The sequence below is a fragment of the Artibeus jamaicensis genome, unplaced genomic scaffold (assembly GCF_021234435.1).
Source record: "Artibeus jamaicensis isolate MK-2021 breed Jamaican fruit bat unplaced genomic scaffold, CSHL_Jam_final scaffold_1964, whole genome shotgun sequence".
Classification (NCBI taxonomy): Eukaryota; Metazoa; Chordata; class Mammalia; order Chiroptera; family Phyllostomidae; genus Artibeus; species Artibeus jamaicensis.
The window spans coordinates 13,752,717-13,768,796 of record NW_026522030.1 but is presented as its reverse complement, the minus strand read 5'-3'; the positions used below and the strand labels follow the sequence as shown (position 1 = coordinate 13,768,796).

The 16,080-nt window shown below is 43.1% G+C and overlaps 1 protein-coding gene across 3 annotated transcripts in view; it reads right to left on the bottom strand.

Annotated features, from left to right (window-relative positions):
* Positions 1-15,879, bottom strand: part of ABCA1 (ATP binding cassette subfamily A member 1) — a 120,425-nt gene extending 104,546 nt beyond the window's left edge. Inside the window, exon 1 of one of the 3 annotated variants that reach the window (XM_037125993.2) lies at positions 15,597-15,879. The gene's annotated coding sequence lies outside the window, so the exon portion shown is untranslated. Of the gene's footprint in view, positions 1-13,873; positions 14,341-15,596 lie in introns of those variants that run through there. The other 2 variants (XM_037125997.2, XM_037125994.2) reach the window with 2 other exon arrangements.
* Positions 15,880-16,080: the final 201 nt, after the last annotated feature.

Sequence of the window (16,080 nt, the reverse complement as noted above, 5' to 3'; positions counted from 1 at the left end):
AATCTTACATTAGCAGATAGAAGGAATTCGATGCGGCTTTGGAGACCTACTGTCACCACAGGCCTGCTCAAATCTTCTAGAGAAGTTGAAACACCTAAAAAGCAAGTCACCCCTAGGTTTTTCAGAAAATAACTTTCAACAACTGTTAGATGCCTTTCCCACTGTGATATCTTGCCTCCAATAGTTTGTTCTTCTGAAGACTTCATATACCCAGAATGTGCAGTCAGCAACTAGTTTTCATCCATCAAAACAGTGGTTTTATGACAGCTATTTCTCTAAACTTGATATTAATGAATAAGTGGGTGTGTATGTGTGTAGTATTCCTTGCCAGGCAAATTCCCACATGGTTACCAAAAGCAGGACAGAAGCTGGTATTTCTGAAATCTATCACATGAAATTGTTTCTAGATATCTTACATCAATGAACAGCTAGCCAGAAACCTACAATGCAAGAGGTAGATATAATCAAAGGATTTAACTACATCATATATGAACTGAAAATGTGCTGGTGCTAAAGGCTCAACTGATTGCCTATTCATGACATGTAGGTGCAAAAGCAAGAATTACAGATGTTTATTCATGTCCTCTCCAGAGAGATGCAGAGGGCCCTGTGGCATTCGAATATGAAACTTGCAAACCCACAGAGCACACTTGCTTTGCAAAATGTATTCTTTAATTGCCTCTGAGCACAGGTCCCTAGATCAGTAGCCACATTCAGTATAATAAGCTCATGAGGCTCCTGAAAGTCAGAAAACCGGGCTACAAGAGCCTCACTACAGCCAGGACTGAAGCCAGGACACTGGTGACTGAGGATGTGGCTGGGGTGCTGGTAAAGGAGGACTGTGAGCCATCTCCTGATTTCTCCCAGGCCCACTCGGTAACTTTATTCAGCCTGAAGCTGATTCGACTTCCTCGGTTTAACTTTTCTGGCCTCCAGTTGCTTTTGAGCAATCTACCCTTAAGGCCATCCTTGCTAATAACCCTTAAATTCTACCCTGTATGCTCCCCAGGATTTCAGTGAAACTGCCCTTAGTTGCAATTAGGCCCTTAGAGGTCCGCTGCAGAAAGACCATAGGCTGGTACTCAGTCACCCACGAAATTCGGATCTACTTAAATGGCAACATTTAAGTATTCAAATTTGAGGAGGCAATAGGTGTAAGAAGTCCTCCAAGAATACAATGAAACCATTCTCCCATTCTAGAATTCTATCATTTTAAAAGATTCTCTGCGATTGCACTACCATGTTAAATAATATAGACCCAGTGAATTTTATCAATTCCAGCAATCTGTAATTTAGTGTGACTGTTTTGAAATTACAAAGGTATCACATTTGCTTGGTTATTAGTAGCAGTAAGTTTATAGATAATTGCATACTCTTTTTTTTTTAACCCTGGAATACATTATTTAATTTCCTGGGCAAAATTATTTGCTAATGGCTAATTTTCAAAATGAGGGCTATGAAATAAATACATAAAATCTAAAAGTTAGAAGAGATCCACAAACATTGTACAAATCTGTAACTGGCCTTTGAGAAGCATAATTTCTTGGGCATCAACAATTCTATTTTAGCCCTGGCCAGGTCGCTCAGTTGGTTAGAGTGTTGTCCCAATACGCCAAGGCTGCAGGTTCAATCCCTGGTCAGGGCGCATATAAGATCAACCAATAAATGCATATAATAAGTAGAACAACAAACTGATGTTTCTCTCTCTCTGTCTCTCTACCTTCCTTGCTCTCTCTCTAAAAGTCAATTAAAAAATCTTAATTCTATGTTTGTTAAAGGAAACTCAAAACATTTAAAACTGTTTCTATCATGTCACTGATACTTGTACAAAGATCCTGCTTAACACTCAACATTCCAGTCTCTCCCAGCTAAAACAGTCTCAGGACTTCTAACGTGGAGAGCGAAGTTTCTGAAACTTCCGTCCTGTAACCTCGTTCTTGCTGCACTGTGTGGCAGAATTAGAGAAATTCTAACAAAGTGTTAGAAGAGATGGCCCTTCTTCCCCTGCTGATTTTTGCTAAACACACACAGAGCAACCTTCAAAAGAAGACTGCATCAAACAATACAACCATTTGCTTTTCCCCTGGTGGGGAGCAGGCAAAACAAAGGGGAAAGGACCTTTCCCCTAGAAAAGAAATCAAACAGTCGTAGGAAAAAAAATCAAAATTCTTCAACCACAATCAAAATGCCAAAATAAGTGGGACCTGCAGGGGAGAAACTACTGAGATCATAAACACCCTGAACTACAGAAACAAGCACACAAACCTCCACAAATGGTCCTTTATCTGAAAAAAGAATTGATTGGATAATGTTCCGTGTTGTAGGAGGGTTTTCCAAGAGAATCTTAAGATAAAAGGCTTAGTGACTGTATCAGCAAAAAGCATTTTGTTTGGCTTACATCTCTGAAAGGTCAACATCTTCAGACATTCGTCTCCCAGCCTAAAGGGTTTGTTTTTATAAAAGGGCTCAAAGGATCTGAGAGACAGGCAAACCTACATCCCTCCATGGAGTTCCCCTTCCTTTCACCCTGCGCTACCATGAAGCAAACGCCTCCAAACCTCCTTAACTCTTTTTTATTTTCTTGAATCGATTGGCCCAGTAGAAATACAGGAGGCTTTGGAGTCAGAGAAAACTGGCTTTGAATTTTTACTGTTACTCTCCAGCTCTGGGACCCTAGGGACTCTGAGCCCCTGGATCCTTTCCATTAAAGCAGAGTTGCAATGCATGTAAGATATTGTTCCCGTTCCTGGAACCAAGCAGGTATCCAGTAAGTGGTGGCTATTATGACGAGTGTAACGGATTCCACAAGGTTAAGCACTCATCCAGGGTGGGGCACAGCCTGGGCAAATCTCTCTTCTCCTTTGTCCACAGGGACTCTTCCTCCTAACCCTCCGAAGGCCTTTCCAGAACAAACTGAGGAAAATCTCTCCCAGGCCCAACTCAGTGGAAGATGTGAAAAGGTCACCTGGTATTGTGGTGCCACTTCTGCCATTGTTTTACCATAAAAACCCCTTTTTTGGGGGGTGGGCACCACTCACTTCTATTATTCCATACAGGTACACTGCCACCTTCCTTCAAGTCTTCAGTCTCTGGCTCAGTTTTCCTCTCCACCCTACTTCCTCCAGCCTCTTGGTCAATTACCTATTTGCAATCTAAGCCTTATAATTCCTCCATCTTTCCAGCTCTCCCTAGTCTTTCCCAGTGTACCCATTTATCAGGTGGTCCCTGGAAGTCATGTGCAGCAAGCGAATTAGTGTGTCTCAGCATCTTCTTACTCCCTCCACACTGAGCCCAGTGCCCAGAATGACTTGGTGCTCGGTAAACATTTGTAGAACGAGGCCCTCTGAAGTCAGACCCCAGGGATGGAAAAAAAGAGTTAAAAATGGGTTCACTACAGCAACACATGAGAAATGTCATTAAAAGTAACGGTTCAGGTAGCCTAAAACCATGACAAATTTTCCAGCTGTGTTCAAGGAAACACAAGTTTAAGCAGGAGCGCATTTAATCTGGCTTTCCTCAAAGCCTCTCTAATTTGTTTGAAAGGACATTCATTTTCACTGATTTCATGTGAGCAAAAGAGAACCTGTAATTCATTGGACTGAGGCTCTACAACCATCGTAAACATGCCCCCGCCTCCAGGGGCTCCATCCCCAAACCAGAACTGTCAGCATTGGTCAGGAACAGTGAACGCTAAAGTCACAGGCTCAAGTCAAGCACTCACTCAATGAAGCATATCTACACCTGAATACAATTCTAACCTCAACACTTTATTTCCTTTACTTTGGCCAAAACCAGCTGTCTAATCTCTGGACTTTTGTCCAATTCTAGCTCATAGAGAATGTGCCCCAACCCAGCAACCTTCTTCAGAGGGTCGTCTTTCACCAGCCAGGCCTCCAGGCAGTGCGTGCGTGTCATGTGTCCCAGACACCTCTGCTTCCGCAGCCTGGCCAGGACCAGTCGGCAAGGTAGCTGGGGACCTCGTCAGGGTTCCCAAGCAGTCAGGGAGGCCAGGGACCTGTCCTCCCCACTTGACAACTGATCTTCTCGACGATAACCAAAACAAATCACTTTGCTAGCTGCCTCGCTAAATTAGGAGAAGAGGAGTAAAATCACAAGTTTGAATCCACATGCTTGTGATTCTGAGAAACAAAAACTTAAGGCTGTTAGTTTAAAAAAAAAAATACTGGCACCATGAACTCCATTCTTTGAGGTCTGGGAGGCTCCCAGAAAGAACAGATTTGTATGGTGCCAATATTATCATGATTCTGAGACTTCCTTCTAGAAAACACTATTTTCACCCATCAGACATTTTCTGTGCCAGGTTCGGAAGTGCTCAAGGGAAAATGAACCTGAACGATGGGGGGACTTCCGCCAAGATGGAGGCATAGGTGGAGACGCCGTGCTTTCTCACACAACCAAGTTTAGAGACAACTAAATATTAGCAACAGAAAACACAGCCAGGACACAGAAAATTGAACTTTTCGGAAGTCCGTTAACAACAAATTCTTCAGCCTGACCGGTAAGGGGCGAAACCAGCAGCTGGCGGAGCAGGGTTGCACAGGAAAACTCTGTCAGACGGACTCAGGCGCGCGGAAGACAGGGGCAGGGTTGGACCTAGTGAGCCACCCAGCGAGCAACCGAGGGGAAACAGTGAGGGAGCAGGGCTGCGGGTTGACTGTGGTCGCGCATTTGTGCACGATTGGGCGATTGGATGGGACCCAGCCGGTCCCCGCAGCCAGCGGCAGCGGAGGGCACTACCATTTGCCCGATCTGACCCCGCCTCCACACACAGCGTCATAACCCAGCGACTCTGAGTGGCCCGGCCCTGGTGAACCACCTAAGGCTTTGCTCCTCACCCAGCGGCTTGAAACAGCGGAGGGGGCCGCCATTTCCCCGCTCTGACCACGCCCCCACATACAGCGTCACAACCGAGTGACCTGGGAGTCCGAGACTCTGCTCCTCACACTTAACCGGCGGGAACAGACCAAAAATGGCTCAAGAAGATCTCAAAGCCCCAGAGCCTATAAATCTAAGTGATGAAGAAATAGCAAAACTCTCAGACGCACAGTTTAAAACACTGGTGATCAGGATCCTCACAGAACTGGTTGATTATAGCCACAAATTAGACAAACATATGAAGGCGAAACTAATTGAAATGAAGGGAAATGCACAGAAAAGCAATAGTAATGGAAAGGAAATTGGGACTCAAAGGAGTGGACCAGAAGGAAGAAAAAAATGATCAAACAGAAAAATATGAAAAAACAAGAATTAAAAAAAAAATGAGTAGAGGTTAAGAAACCTCCAGGACATCTTTAAAGGCTTCAACATCCGAATTATAGGGGTGCCAGAAGGGGGAAAGGAACAGCCACCAGTGGAAAACTTATTTGAACAAATAATAAAGGAGAATTTCCCCTATCTGGCAGAGGAAATAGACTTCCAGGAAATCCAGGAAGCTCAGAGAGTACCAAAGAAGTTGGACCCAAGAAGAAACACACCAAGGCACATCATCATTACATTAGCCAAGATTAAAATGAAGGAGAGAATCCTAGAAGCAGCAAGAGCTAAGGGGACAGTCACCTACAAAGGAGTCCCCATCAGACTGTCAGCTGATTTCTCAAAAGAGACCTTACAGGCAAGAAGGGGCTGGAAAGAGGTATTCCAAGTCATGAAATCCAAAGACCTACAACCAAGATTACTCTATCCAGCAAAACTTTCACTTAGAATGGAAGGACAGATAAAGTGCTTCTCAGATAAGATCAAATTCAAGGAGTTCATCATCACCAAGCCCTTACTATATGAAATGTTAAAGGGACTTATCTAAGAAAAAGAAGTTAAAGAAACATGAACAGTGAAAGGACAGCAAACTCACAGTTATTAACAACCACACCTAAAACAAAAGCAAACTAAAAGGACAGCTAGATCAGGAGTGGAAACAGAAATGCCTTCTCCTTGAGAGGAGGGTTAGCAACAGGGGAGTGGGAGGAGGAGAAGGGGGGAGAAGGTACAGAAAATAAGTAGCATAGACAGTAGATAGAAAATAGATGGGGGGGGCAAGAATAGTATGGGAAATATAGAATCTAAAGAACTTGAGACACATGGTCATAAACTAAAGGGGGGGTAATGGTAGGGACGGAGGGTAGGGTAGAGGGGAATGAAGGGGGGGAACAGAACAACTGTAATGGCATAATCAATAAAAAAATTTAAAAAAGAAAAAAAAAGAAAGAAACTGAACGATGGGGTGCAAGTCCCGTCAGTCTCTTCCTTCCAACTGTGGTTTTACGGTGGCATTTAAAAGTTCAAATAATTCATTCTCCCAAGGGACCATGTGCTAAGTGTCTATATCAGATGAGCACCAGGGAGTCCCCAGATGGAGCTCCACCTAAGGACTGAGAGTCCAGCTGGTCTTTGCAGCCTCCAGGGCACACACACCCCTTCATGAAGGCCATTCGAACCAAGGGTCAGACAACCCTCCCTTTGCTCAGCAGAGGAAAAAGCCACACTGTGATCCTGTGAAATATGACTAGTGTTAGAAACTGGAAAATGGTACAAATTCCCCTAAATTTGCAAATCCTGCAACAGGACTGACAACTGAATAAACTACTTGACTAAAGCCTTTCTTTTTCTTGAATTCAAGATCCTTACTATAATTAACATGAAAATTTCAAAAAAAGAAAAGAATCTTGCCTTGAATCACAATTAATCTTAACTGGTCAAAATTAGCAGAGGGTTTTGTACTTTTGCATCAAGGAAACAGCTCCTAGGAAAGACTCAACCTTCAGGATGTCAGTGGAGATGTCCTTCCAATTCCAATCTACAACCAGCATAAATTTTATTTGCAGGAAAGAAAAAAAATCCAGTTGAGAAACCCGTTAAGACTCAGATTGGACTGACAGAAAGAATAAATAAGTGAAGCCAGTCCATATTCAAAGCTTCAGGGTCTATTTTAAGCTGAGAAGTTTAGACTTCTGTAGACACAATCTCTTCTCACGTAGAAAGACCCTGTAAATATTACCCAAAATTCTGGTACACACAAGCCTGGATTATATAGGCAACAGTTCAAGATGCTAACTTGCAGTCAGTGACCGCTGGGGAGTGAATCTGGACAACCCACCCCACCTCTTTGAGCCACAAAGCAGAAATCCCGCCCATGCAATGAGGAGGCTGCACGAGAGGATCACCAGAGTCCAAGAAAACTGCCTGGAGCTTGGACATCAGCCCCTAATTTGAATCCCTGGCTCTGCCCAAACATGTAAACCATGAACGTGTTATTTAACTTCTCTCTGTATCAGGTGCCCCATCTGAAAAAAAGGGGCCAACTCAGTTTATTTGCCCACAGCGGGGAGAATTATACAAGACACATGTAAGTGGTGCTTAGATTTTAGGAAACTGGACAGGCACAATATTAAACACTGGATCACATAATGAGAAAATTATGTTCTTTTTCAGCACTTCTTTCGCCTTCATAAAAACTTTATGACATTAAAGAGAACATTTTTTGCTTGGTCTTCAACACCTCTTTAACACCAGTTAATTTCCATTTTTAACAAAGTAAGAGCAAGTCTCAGAGTCAGCTAGGGCCTTCAGAAGGCAATTTTATTTTACAGACAGATTTTAAAAAATAGGTGGGTTTTATTTTACTTCTTTTTAAAATGACCTTCTCTTTGAGATAGCTGACACTGGTTTTCCAATTTAGAAGTCCAACCAAAGGTTAACTTCTAAAAACGTATCAGTGACTACAAAAATGTGAGTCCATTTAAGTAACGCAAGTGGCCTGAATGCTGCCTATCTCGGGGCTGTGGTGGCAACAAAACAAGGAAATACAGGGAAGGCCCAGTCCACGCTGTGCTGTAATCTGGCCACCGCGCATGGGTACAGTGTCAGTCACGAGAATGTGAGCAGAGGGTAGTGTGCAAACAAAAGCAACCACAGAGGATAGACACGAGTTTCCAAAACAAGGAGGAGCCAAGAAACAGCAAGAAGCTAATTCTGAAAGTAGAAGTCAGAGAAAACCTGTAGAGGGAGCTTCAGTGAAGCAGTTATTGAGCCATACTATGTGCTAATCACTGGTGAGAAAGCCAGGTGCAGTTCCTTCAAGTATGCATCTTATAATCTGGGACAAAGCTGTCCAAAATGGTCAGTCTTAGTTCATCAAAGAGCGTTGAATGCCAAGCAAAAGGTTATTATGGTGGCAGGTCCTTCAAGTCTTGGCATTGGCTCAGCACCTAGTACTTTACGTAGTGTTGTTTGAAAAATTCAATGGTATTTCTTGGATATTAACACATTTCATTTATATTTGAATATATTTTTAAAATATTTATATTTAATATAAATGTAATAGAAACAGTATTTTTTATATTTTCAATAGTCTACCTTCCTCTTCCCTCCCTCTTCCACTACCAGAGGTCACGCCTCAGCAGAGATACACCGCCACCTTCCATCACAAGGACCTACCTCTGGGAGTGGAGAAGTATCTACAATACAATCTAAACTCATGAGTCTGAGTCTTCACTTTCTCTCTGCCTTTCCAAGGAGGGCTGCTCCCTCCATCATTGGTCCCTTTATGTCAAATTTGTATCATCTAAATACCAGAGAGAATCAATCTCAAGTTGCCGTACCCTCGGAGACTTGCTTCTTAAAGAAAACAAACTTGGTTGGATTATGGGCATAAACAATTATTCCTGACCCAGCCTCCTACAGGAATTCTGCAAAACAAGTGTAAATAAGGATATGAAACCCAAACAACTTAGCAGCTCTTTTCTCTTCCACCCCTGAAACCTCTTGCTTCTTTTTCTCTTGCTTCTTCCTTCTACTCCTAATTTATTATGATTTCTGAAACAACAAATTTATGACAATGCTTTCACAAAGCTTTGTGTCTTGCCCATCTACCCCCAATGAGTCTTCTGAGATATGTAGAAATATCCCTATAAGGTTAGTCCAATTCTCTAGGACAGTGATCTTCAACCGGTGAGCTGCAAGAACTTTGAAAGCATGCAATACCTAACTATTTAGTCAGGCGCATAGACCTCTTTTCCCTTAGACTGTCAAGTAAAAAAATGACAACAGCCAACACAACAATTGCCATCCAATGTGAATAAACCAAAGTTGAATCTATTTTTTTGGTCATATTGGCAAAAAAATATGTATTTTTGGTATGCTACAAAAGTTTAGTAGTTACTGTGTGCCAAAAGATGAAAAAGGTTGAAAATCGTTGTTCTGGGATGAACATTTAACATACATTTCTTAAAAGATGAATGAGTCTTAGGTTAGCTCTTTTTTTTTTTTTTAATTACATGTTGGCTTAACAGGACTGCAATTGAAGTATAAGAAGTAAAACCTGCACCCAAAATAGAGATGTCCAGGATGGAGAGTCCAAATGAAGAATGTGTTCCAGAGAGATTCTCCAAACAGGGAGTCAAAGATAAGAACAACATCATACAGTATCTCACTACATCCTGTTCACTCTACTGAAATGTATTGAGATGAACTAACCCCTTTGCATTTCAGATGTGAATTTCTGGTTCTATGATTGAGTTCTTGGTCCACCTGACGCATAGATAGGCAATTTCATCAGTTCTCTCTCCTTCTTCCTCCCCTCCCATCCTCTTCCTTTCTTCCGTCACTATTCTCATAGGGAGCCCTCTAATGCTTCCTAGTGCCCCCCTCTGTATCTTAAACCCTGCTACACTGCTCTCCCTCAAGACTCAATGCTGGGAAGCTCCAATCAAAGGACCAGCATCCTTTTTCCTCAATACAGACCTAGAGTTAAAAGACGTCAGAGCATGAAGGGGTCCTTAAAAGTACTTCAGCCTCTTTTATTTCATAAACCAAGAACCTAAATCTCAAAAAAAAATAAAGCGACTTGCCTAAGGTTACGTGTGTGGCTTCCTAGTAAGTTACTAAAATTATATGCAAAATATACTTACATGTAAAATTGTTAATTATATATAAAATTTGGAGTGTACAAGCCTATGTACATTTTTTTCTGGAAAATCCATAGCTTTCATCATATTCTCAAGGTAGTTAAAAATCTTCACCTAATAAATATAACCACTGATGGGTTTTATATATATTATATAAGGATTATATGTATATATATATCCACACACATACACACAAAGAGAGTGACGGAGAGGGAGAGAATGAATGAAAGGTCCTATGCATAAAAGGCTGTTATGGAGGTGCTGGCAGCTTTATATTGGGGTGACATTGGTTCATAGGGTAAGATAGGTTTCAGGTGTACATTTCTCTGAAACTGATCTGTACATTGCATTGTATGCCCATCACCCAAAGCCAAATCTTCCATCACCAAGTATTTGGCTCCCCTTTTCTATCCCCCCGCCCCGCCCCCTTCCCTCAGGTAATCACTGTGCTGTTGTTTGTCTGTGGCTGAGTTTCACTTTTATATCCCACAGGAGTGAAATCGCATGGTCCTTAGCTTTTTCTGACTGATTTAGTTCACTTAGCATAATATTCTATGCATAAAGATTATTTTGGTTTTTAAAACATATTTAAATTGTAAATTACTTTGTAAAGTATCTCATTCTTATTTTAAAACTAAACTAATGTGAAAACCAAAGTACATGAATGTGAAATGTCACCAACTACAGCATCTTCTCAAAATCGCAGCTGCCTCAAAATGAGAAGTGAAACTGAATGGAGTCAGAATTGTTTGTTCCACAGTTAGGTGGCCTAGATAATTTAGGTACATACTAAAATTTCTCAGTCATAAACCCTTGTCTACAGTTAATTCTCAAATAACTCTATTTCTATTATTTTTCTATTATCACCCCATTATTTTATTTATGATACAGAAAACAAACATAAGTTCCCCATTCGCCTTGTTTGAGTTGTTTAAGTCAACATTTATTGAACACCTTCCACGTTCTGTATCAAAGGAGTTGAACTAAGGGCTGGGGGAATAAATCAAAGACCTCCTGGAGAAGAATACACTCTAGAGGAAGACAAATAAATGTCACCGTATCAAAACACAATTAAACACATGACATAAAGAGCACTGTGATCCAATCTTACGGGAGGAAAAAAGAAGGGGATAGTTAATTTTAACTCTGTGTTGGCATGGAAGAGTGAATCTACAACGAATTTATTGGAAGGATGGCATTTAAATAAGGTCTTAAAGTAGGCTTTGGAAACGCAAAAAGGCGGCATTTCAAAGTTCATTGTGTTTTAGGATCCAAGTCACATGCGTCTGCACGTGTTGTCAGAGTAAACACGTGCAGACACGTGAGCTCTTTGATACAGTTTAGCATCTCCACGGAATGCAGAGTAACGAAGGCTCTCTCTGAAACCCATTTTGAATACGAGATTTTCATTCTCTGGCTTCACATATATCTAAAACGTACCACTCCCACGACTTCTAGGCGGGCTACCTATTCAGGGAGCTACTTTCAGGTAAATTAAAAAAATATCCAAATGCACAGGGGCATACACACTCTTTGCCTCTTGTTGGTACTTTAGTTGTCGGAACCCTGATGTCAATAGGTCCTGACCCTGATATTGGTCAATTCACGGAAACCAAACTGCCTGGGATGCAGCCTCAGCTCCACTCCTTACAAACTCCGTGATTGGGCTACCTGACCTGTCCATCCCTCAGAAGACAGTAACAGTAGCCACCTCGTATGGTTCTCCTCAGAATGAACTGAATTATTACACATAGAATGCTTAACACACCCAGCACACAGTAAATCAACAACGTGACTGTTTTTTAACAAGAAAAAATGCTTTCTAAGAGTTTATATCTAATTTGCTATGCCAACCTCATAGCAAATATAGTTTCTGTCCAATTTCACTTTTATAAAGCAGACTTTGAAACTGTATTTACTTTCAGAGAAAAATGCCTTAAGAAAAGGCTAAATTAAAAAAAAAAAAAGGCTAAATTTGCTTCCTAGACAATAATGGCAGTAAGAGAAACAGCTTATTTCAAAAGGTCCAAAAACAGCCTTGGCCAGGTGGCTCGGTTAGCTGGAGCATGGTGTAATCAGTCCCGTACACCAAAAGGTTGTGGGTTCAATGCCTGGTCAGGGGACATACCTAGGGTACAGGTTTTGCTCACACACTGATGTTTGTCTCTCTCCTTCTTTCTGTCCCACCTCCATCCCCCCCACTCCATCTTCCTTTCTAATATCAATAAACGTATACTTAGGTGATGATTTAAAAATGTAAAAGGTCCGCAACACAAATAAAGATAAAACAGGCAGGAATCCTATTGTATAATATCCAAAAAAAATTTTCACCAAAGTTAGGTTTGCCAGTTAAACTGATAGGTCTTTCTTTTTTTCCTTACACTCTGATAGCCAAATATTCTGTCATTCCATCTTCTGTGTATCGCACAGGGAAATGTTTCGAGACGGTATACCTACTCACAAATAGTTGGCTGAAGCAATCGTTCATTTTTCATTTTAAACCAAGAATTTGAGTTGGCTACATCTTACTGTCTGTTCTTTCCATGGTGTTGCAACCCCTAGCCAACCAATGTCCCAACAAGCTGGAGAGAGCTTGGCTGGCCCCCTCCAAAACAAGGGAAATATGATACAGGCTGTAGATTCTGATAAGGACTTAGCCCATGAACATACCAGAACATAGTGAGCATCCTTGCAAAGTCCTCTGCCAGCAGCAGCTGAAACTGTTTCACACTAACCTCACCCCTTGGCGTGAGAGTTAACAAAGGGGAGCTCCCTGCGTGATTCACATGTCAGCTCTGCCACTTGAAAGATGTGTGGTCAGGGACAAGTTAGTTAACCTCTCAGCTCTTTAATCTACAAAACAGGACTAATAAATCAGTTTGATGTAAAGATTAAATTTGAGTTTGAAAGGCATTTGGAATAGTTTGGCACACAATGCTATTTAACAGTGTTTAAACACTGCAATAACATGGGCAATTAAGATTATTGCCACCTGCAGATATGAAGAGGGTCTCGGTTTTTAGTGTAAGCCCTCTCCCAGGAGAGTTAAATAAAACACGGTTTCAGAAAGATCATTTAAATGTTGATGCTGGCGTGGACTATATGAAGCATTATATAAGTATTATCTCTTAAGTATCCAGCTAAGTAAATAAAAATGTATTTGGACTTGAGACTATTGTAGAAATGCAAAAACCACATGTCCACCGGTATTTTCTAGATATCCAAAAGGTTCATAATTAAAGAGTCTAAGACAAGGTCCATTTAATTATTTTAGGAGCTAAAAATTGAAACCATTAAGATACCAACAATTTATGGTCACTACAAATACAGCATAAGCAACTTGCTTTATGGGAGGGAAGATCCCTAAAACAAAAAACTTCGCTAAAAAAATATTACAACTTCTCTCTATATAAGGTACATACTATGGAAGATAATAAAAAGCTGTCACTGTTTCATTCAGTTTCATTAATTTTTAATAACATAAACATTGAAACTTCCCAGAGCAAAGATTTAAAACCAAGCCCCAATCACCCTTTTCCTATCCTAATCATTCTTACATGAACTATAACCATGCCCTAAGTCAAAATGTGTCCAGTGCCCATCCAGGCCTCTATTTATATGGAAACCAAAATACTGGTAAGGGTTGAGATTTCAAATGTGCGTCTGGACGAGAGACATGTATCATAGGTGCCTCCTTCACTAACACATCATTTTAGAATGCACAGCTTGTCCTTAAAGCAGGGCTTGGGAATTATGCTGACCACCTACGTGGACTGTGGTCATCACTAAGGCTGGTCAGTCTGATTCTACTGCTTTTGCTCAAGGAGATAACGACTGGCTCTGTGAATCCAAAGTTTTCCGAACTCTCCCAGTCATGCATTATGCTAATGCTTTATAAGAGCATTTGGGGAACAGGCTGACAACAGAAACTTTATACTAGGAAATTATCGTACTGTGTGAAGAGGTTCTACTCCGGAACATTCTCCAAACTTTCACGCTTCCTTTGCTTTGAGAGAAGGGTCTCAGCAGCATGATATGAACAGAAAACTCCCATTGCTTATGTGGGAGGTATGAGAAAAATGGGTTGAAATAAAAGGGGAGATGAAAAATTAAGCACTTCTAAAAAGTTGAGATCTAAGTTTTGGGTGAAAAGATCAAACTTAGGTTTTTGTCCCCAACTAAAACAGGGACACTTGGCTTTTGAACTTGGAAAATTTCGTGAGGTGTTCCTTTGGACCGGGGCGGCGAAAAGAGGGAACGGGGCCTTACTTACATAGTGACTTTTTAAAAAATATCAAGTTTGTTCTCTATTATATGAATATATACACTACCCATGCGCTTTGTGAGGTATCGCAGAAAAGCCGTGGGTTTTATAAATAATGCAAAAGATAAGGGTCAATTACTCTCGATGCCAGAAGTTTCTCTCCGCCCCCCCCACGCCTTTTTAAAAACCTTATTTCCTTCTTTCTAATAAGGTGCTGAAAAGAGGCACCTACGCACAATACTGGCAGTAGCCCACATCCCAAGAATCTTCAGAAATAGCAATGGCTGGGAGTCAGGAAATTCTAACAAAAAACAACGAGAATCCGCCTGATCTCCCAGGTTTTCTTCTTCACAGGATTTCCATTGGAACCCGCGAGCGACAACGCCTTGCAGAGCCTGGCCCGCTCCAGCCATCGGGCCGATTCCCAAGCCACTGGGCCAGGAGGCGCTGCGGACCAGTCCCCTGGGGCCACCGACAGCCAGAGCCCAGCCCTCACCACCCCCACGGCTGAGCCCAGCCCAGCGGTACAGCTCAGTTCTGCACCGCCCGCCGGGGTTACTCTCGGTCATTCCGCAGCACCATCTCGCCCCAGCTTCTCCATCCCTGTGCCTTGCCTCAGGCTGCCTCAAGAGACAAGCGGCAAAGGGCAGGAAGAAATGGGGTGGGGGAGAGGAGGGAATGGGCAGCTCAGCTCCAGGTTTCCGAAGGCTCTCCAAGTCATCTTTTTAAAATAACAAAACTCGTCCACCCCGAGGCGCCTGGGACACCAGCTCGGGTGAGCGCAAGGAGACCATAAGCAGGACCCCCCAAGTCAAACAAAGCCCCTAAGGCCTCAAGTGAGCAATACCACCACGGACCCCGTTTGGGACACCTCCCAGTCGCGTTCTTAGAAAACAAGAATGCGCCGCTCCAGTCCGAGGGCGCACGGGGTAGGTCCCCAGATCAGAGCCCAACTCAGACCAGCTACTTAAGAACGGAGTGGGGACAAGGTGTGGGCATTCATTCCGGTGGATGCTCGCCGACCCACAGCCAGAGGGGTTTCTAGCCGACTCGGGCGCTTGCAAACAATGGGACCTACCAGTGTAGGACCTACCAGTCTTCCCACTCAGCAGCAGCGCCCCCAACACGACCAGGAGCCCCCCAACCCACTGAGCCGGAGGTACTGCGCCCGGGTCTCCACGCCCACAGATGCGCCCGGGCTCCACCGCAAGGCAATCCCGGAGCGCACGCAGCAGCGCCCCGTCTTTGGGTCGCCAGAGCTTGTCCTACGGCGTCCTCTCCGCATTATGCCATCCCCGCACCATTTACATTGCAAGAGGTAGGGGTTTGGACTCAAGTCCCCCAAACCTAGCGCTTCCCAAAACAGTCCCAAAGTAAAACAGTAACGCCTAAGTCACTGGAGAGCGTCTTACCTGTTTTCCACTTTTGTGTTTTCGTCTCTTTTCCCCACCCCTTAAAAAAACCCTTCCGAAGAAGGGAGGGAAATGGGCGAAAGGAGCAAAGCGCCCCAAGAAATTGGCTCTGGTTGCCCTCGTCCTGCGGCGACCCGTGCCCTGCCTTGCGCCCGGGGAAAGAAGTGTCAGCTCGGCTCTGCGGGTCCCTACCCCACTCACTCTCCCTCGGAATTACCGGGCTTTTGCCGGGACTAGTTCCTTTTATAGATTCGGCAGCGCTGAGAGCAGAGGTTACTATCGGTCAAAGCTTGTTCTCTCACTCCCTCCTTCCCCGCCCCCTTCCCCTGCCTCTGTTTTTGTAGCTCAGTCACTCAGCAGAAAGCACGTGGAGCCGCGCCCCGCCCCTTAAACGGGCGATGTCCCGCAGCTCCCCTTGGGGCTGCAGGCGTCAGGTAGGGGGATGGGGGGCGCTGCGGGCAGTGCCCGCTCCTCCGGCTGCGCC